The sequence below is a fragment of the Prosopis cineraria genome, unplaced genomic scaffold (assembly GCF_029017545.1).
Source record: "Prosopis cineraria cultivar Desert tree isolate PC_DT_omini unplaced genomic scaffold, ASM2901754v1 PC1246, whole genome shotgun sequence".
Lineage (NCBI taxonomy): Eukaryota > Viridiplantae > Streptophyta > Magnoliopsida > Fabales > Fabaceae > Prosopis > Prosopis cineraria.
In genome coordinates this window covers 11,931-18,047 of record NW_026556571.1, presented here as the reverse complement: position 1 = coordinate 18,047, position 6,117 = coordinate 11,931, and the positions used below count along the sequence as shown (strand labels likewise).

The 6,117-nt window shown below is 31.3% G+C and overlaps 1 pseudogene; it reads left to right on the top strand.

Moving 5' to 3' along the window:
* The first annotated feature begins 861 nt into the window (after positions 1-861).
* On the top strand, positions 862-3,339 carry LOC129299657 (7-deoxyloganetin glucosyltransferase-like; annotated as a pseudogene).
* The last annotated feature ends 2,778 nt before the right edge of the window (positions 3,340-6,117 follow it).

Below are 6,117 nucleotides of genomic sequence, written 5' to 3'. Positions count from 1 at the left end.
AACAAAAATTAGTTCTTGTTTTGTGTGAAAATAATAATAAAATCTCTTTAAATTATGTAAATGACATTTTGGTTCCTTAAAATATCATAATTTTTCTGAAGTCTCTAAGAACTTTTCTGTCAGTAAAAATTAATATAAATGATCAAATTATCCTTAATTTAAATATCAATTGTCATTCATAAGTTTTTTTTTCCTAAGATTCACAATTTTTTTAAAATTGTAAAAATTTAATAGCAATTTACAAGTTTAAATTAAGAGTAATTCAGTTATTTATATTAATTCCTTAATGATAAAATTTTTTTTAGAGATTTTAAGAAAATTATGACATTTTGAAAGGTCAACATGTCATTTATATAATTCAAATGGATTGTATTATCATTTTTTCTATTTTTTTTTACCTGCTCAATGTTTTTCCCTCGAGGAGCAATGAAATGTTATACTGAATAGTGGGGTAATATTTTTTTAAATAATCTTTTCAGGAGTAAAATTGCTCTTCTTTCAAAGAACTGTTATTATTATTATTATTATTATTATTATTATTATTCTGTTAATGTAAAATAGTTGTGGGATCTATATACAGTGATAACAACATCTGACCAGCTTGATCTAATCTCCACCTTCCTTGCATTTGCTGGACTGTTCTTACTCTTCATTGCATTGCTGACCTATACTCTATTGCCGAGCATGGTTAGTGGATCAAAGTCCAAATTCCAAGATATTTACGTAGTAATAACACGAACATCTTATGCCATGCCAATCAAGCCAGATGCGATAGGAATAGCATCGAAACGTGGATTTAATTTAATTAGTTTAATATTTCATAATGAAGAAGAAGAAATAGCAATTACACCCCACTTTTATATGAAGAACGAAGCTTTTTCAGAGGCAGCTTCAGCTCTGGAGTACGTGAAATCAAATCCAGAAACACCTACGAGGCTAAAATCAAGGAGAGGTAAATTGGTTGGTCAAAATGGTAATTTGATATTTTACAAGATAAAAAATACTATCTGCCCCTTGATATTTATTTGTAATTTAGGAGATTTAATAAATATTAATTTTTATAAGATACTCATTTGTAATTTTTGGGTCCATTTTATAAATTTAAGGTCATTTTATATCATTTTTGAGTCTAACTAACAGTTAAAAACAATTGTTAACGGTATATATGAACAATGTTGGATCATTTTTTATAATTAAAGAAGAATATTGTACCACAGAAAAATTTAGAATATAAAAAAATCTTTCTTTTAATTTGAAGAGTAAAAATGTTCTTTAACTCTTTAAAAAAATTGACATTTAAGTTGGTTTTCAAATACTAATACCAAGTCAGTTAGAGTCATTTTCAAGATTAGCTAGTTTGAGGATGCAATGAATCTAGCATTTTGGACTTGTGTCTGTGTATGTGTATATGTATGCATCATTTTGCTCTATAAAACTTACACACATTTGTTACAATGGGTTCTGATGTAGGAGAAGGATCATCAAACCCCATGCTGTGTTGATTCCATTTCCAGCTCAAGGGCATATCAACTCACTGTTGAAATTAGCAAAGCTTCTTCATCTTCAGGGCTTTTTCATTACCTTCGTCAACACTGAGTTCACCTATAAACGCTTGCTTAGATCAAGAGGTGACAAAATCTTTCATGGCCTCCCAGATTTTCAATTTGAAACCATCCCAGATGGTCTTCCTCCTCCTCCTGATGAAAATGCATCTCAGGACATACCCTCTCTTGTTAATGCCACCAGAAAGAACTTTCTCATTCCCTTCAAGAACCTTCTTGCTAGACTCCATGACTCTTCCTCTAATGGCTTCATCCCCCCAGTCACTTTGCTGCTCTCAGATGTTTGCTTGGGATTCAGTGTTGCGGCTGCCGAAGCTTTTCAGCTCCCCATCATTCTTCATTGGCCTGCTAGTGCTTATTCATACTTAGCTTTTGTGCACTTTCAAAATCTAGTTGAAAGAGGTCTTACACCACTCAAAGGTATTATACTCTTATCTCACTGTGCTACTAATTTCTTCACAAAATGCGTGCGCGTATTAGTGTATGTTACATATATCTTTCGTACTTTCAGGTCTAATCATTTGTGATTTTAATGCAGATGAGAGTTATCTAACAAATGGATACCTAGAGCAAGAAGTAGATTGGATTCCTGGTATGAGAAACATCAAGTTGAAAGATCTCCCTTCCTTTTTGAGGACAACAGATCCAAATGACTTGTACCTCAACCTTTTCATTGAATTGGTGGAAAAGGCTCACAGAGCCTCTGCTATTTGTTTCAACACATTTGATGTGCTTGAAGGTGAGGCAGTGAAAGCTCTTTCCTCCATTTACGAAGCTCCTCTTTACACAATAGGCCCTCTCCCTTCTTTTTTGAATCAAATTAAAGGTAATGACCAGTTGGCATCTACAAATTTTAGTCTGTGGAAAGAAGAGAGTCAATGCATTGACTGGCTAGAATCCAAGGAATCCAGATCTGTGATTTATGTGAATTTTGGAAGCATCACAATCATGTCCCCAGAACAATTATTCGAGTTCGCTTGGGGTTTAGCTAATAGCAAGAAACCATTCTTGTGGATAATAAGGCCTGACCTTGTAAATGGTGGTTCAATGATTCTATCACCTGAGTTTTGAGCGAGACTAAGGATAGAGGCTTCATAGCTAGCTGGTGTGAACAAGAAAAAGTGTTAAACCATCCTTCGATTGGAGGATTCCTGACTCATTGTGGGTGGAATTCCATTACAGAGAGTATTTGTGCAGGAGTTCCTTTGGCATGTTGGCCATTTTTTGGTGATCAACAAACAAATTGTAGGTATGCTTGCAGAGATTGGGAAATTGGAATTGAGATAGATAATAATGTGAAGAGAGAAGATGTTGAGAAGATTGTGAATGAGTTAATGGAAGGAGAGAAAGGGAAGAAGATGAGACAAAAGGCTTTGGAGTGGAAGAAAATTGCAGAAAAAGACACAAAACCGGGTGGATCTTCATACATCAACTTGGAGAAAGTGATCAAGGATATGCTGATCAAATAAAAAAAACTAGGGCGCGACCTGAAAAGGTTTGATTTTGTTTTCTTCCCACGTGTGCTTTTGAAAACTTATTTTTAATATGTTTGAGTATAATAAAAGTAAAAAGTTTTCGATGTTAGTGTTTTATGTTATAAATAATACTATATTTCATTTCATGTCAAGGTAATATATTTTATAAGAAGTTTTCACAAATAGAAATAAAGTTTATGATCCGCAGGGATCAAGTCGCCTAAGTAAACTTTGTTTGTCCCATTTGACACATATAAAGCAATGTCAATTTGAATATTAATTATGCTATTTTTGTTGGCAATTTTTTTAAATGACACTTTGAATATTCGCTCACGACATGTTTATTTTAGATACATGGTGCAAATTTACTTATAAAGAATTTTGTGAAGAGCTACCGGTATCCTTAATTAAATATGTCCAATCTATGACGGATGCCAAACGTTCTTCAAGGATTGTGAGTTCCATTTATTATGCCACATGAACATGGATTTTTTTTCCCCTAACCAAGTCACATGTAAATTGGTTAGGAAAAACCAAGGTACGTAAAACCGGACCGGTCATTAAACCGGTCATGGCACTGGGTCACGGGTTAGTAGTTCAATCAGGGTTGAACCGGGGGTTGAACCGGTGGCAAACCGGTCATGATTAAAATAATACAATTTAAATAAAAAGACATTAATTATAAAAACATTCAACCAAATCCAACCACTCAAAAGTCTAACAATAATAAAATACTATATTTTTGGACTTAGCATGCTCTATCTCTAATTTTTTATTTTTTGACTTTAATTTTACTTTTTTTGTTATTTTTTTCCGAACTCAGAGCTGTGAAAATTAAAAATGAAAAAAAAAATCAAAAACAACGTCGTTTTGGGGTAAAAGTCTGAAAAAATATTAACCCGGTTAACCCAGTCAACCCACCGGGTTATCCGGGTTATACCGGGTTAAACCCGGGTTGACCGGGTTACACCGGTTCACTTCCTCACCGGGTTAAGTGCAAACCCAGACCGGACAGAGGACCGGTTCACCGGTTTCCGGGTTGAACCGGCCGGTCCGGTCCGGTTTTCAATACCATGGGAAAACATATCCATCATGCATTATATTAAAGTACAATTTTGCCCATACTTAATCTCCTTACTCTTTGTTTTTGTCCCTTTCATGAATGGGCCCGATGATGACGACGACGACGATAGTAATAATGGAGGCAACAATGGATTATTGGGTTTTGGAGTAATAAGAATAGGCTGGGAAATGGGTTAAGGTTTTTAATGTTATAAGAACATACAGATGGAGTACGGGCAACACATGAAGAAGAGTATGAAGTATTTTGATGAAATCATCTCCTTGTATCTGTTTCTTTACATTTTATTCTGCACTTTTCCTTGTGATAAACTCATAGCCTTGTGACTATTCTTTTCATTCATACAATTAAAGGTTAGTTTTTTCACTATTCTCTGTCATATTATTTCAATTCTGGTCCCTACTTATTGTTCAATAAAGGTAATCGTGACAGCCACTTTATTTCAAAAAGAAAAAACGACCAAAAAAAAAAATCATGCCACGAGCTTTTCAACTCTTTAACGTCCAGACCGGTTGGATTTTTATCATAAATAATTGATTATGAAAAAAAATTAATTAATATGGTTGATTTTGAATATTAGTAGTTTATGTTATATGGTACGGTATAATTAATTTATAAAATTAATTAATTTTAAGCACAATTGAAAATAAGTCAGAATTATCATTTTGTGAAAATATATCTGCACACCTATTATATATTAAAATCAATTATAAACTCAAAATTATGATTTTATTAAAAATAAAGAACATAACTTTTTGTTTCTGTATTTTAATCAAGTTTTGTTATAGGTTCTTGTATTTTTTTTTTCAGTGTTTTAAGTCTATACACTTTTATTTTTTCGTATTCTAAGTTCTAATGTGAGCAGTGTTTCAAGGACTTAGAACACCCAAAAATAAAAGTGTAGAAACTTATAACACTGAAAAAAAAAGTGTAGGGACCTATAGTAAAACTCGAGTAAATATGTTTTGCCTTAGAAATATCCAAACATCTCTATATATGTCAAAATTAATTATAAATTCAAAATCATAGATATCTCATAAGCTAATATCACATAATTTTCAATTATAATTTTCTAAAAATTTATCCAAAAAATATACAAACCCTTTCACAAATCATGTTTTTAGATTCATAATTGATTTTAGCATGTATAATGGTGTTTGAATATTTGTAAGCAAAATATGATTTTGGATTCATAATTGATTTTAACATATATTCAGGAAAGCAAAAGACAAATAGTAACCAATTACTCCCTCTTATCATTAATATAAAGCAAATTTAATCAATTTTGTGCCAATTAAAAATGATATTTATACCTAAAAATTGTTTAAAAATATATAATTTTTCAATTTTACCCTTCTTTATAATTAATAATCATATTGAATTATTTTCTAGGAATTTGAATGATAATAAATAAACAAGGAGAAAATTTGAAAAAACATTAACTGCTCTAATTTTGCCCTATATTAAGAACAATTAGGAATATGATATTTTGAAATATTGGCAAGTCATTTCCATTAAACAGTTAGTAGTGTTCCTTAGATGATCACTCTTTAAAGTGTGTTTGCTTAGAATCATACAAGTACTTCCTCTCCTCCGTTCCTTTAATACAAGTCACACTCTAAGAGGTTTTTACAGTTTTAAATATAAGTTACTTCGTAAAAAATTAATAGTAACAGCTTTTTGTGTTTATAAATATTCTTTATTATATAATTTAAAAAATTTAAATTACAACTATTTTTTTCAAAATCATATGAAATGGCTAAGAATAATTTATATTAAAGATAATACAAAGAATATATAATTTGAAATTGAAGGGAGCTTGGTTGGTTCGACTAGTTAAGAAGATCTATTTTAAAATTTTAGGTTTGTGTTTTAAGATATGTAACTGCATTAAATACAAATATTAAACAATAGTGGGATTTATACTAGTTTAGGCATGTGGTGATAATACCCAAATTTTTCTTACTATGCTAGGCGATGTAATAAAAAGATATAATTT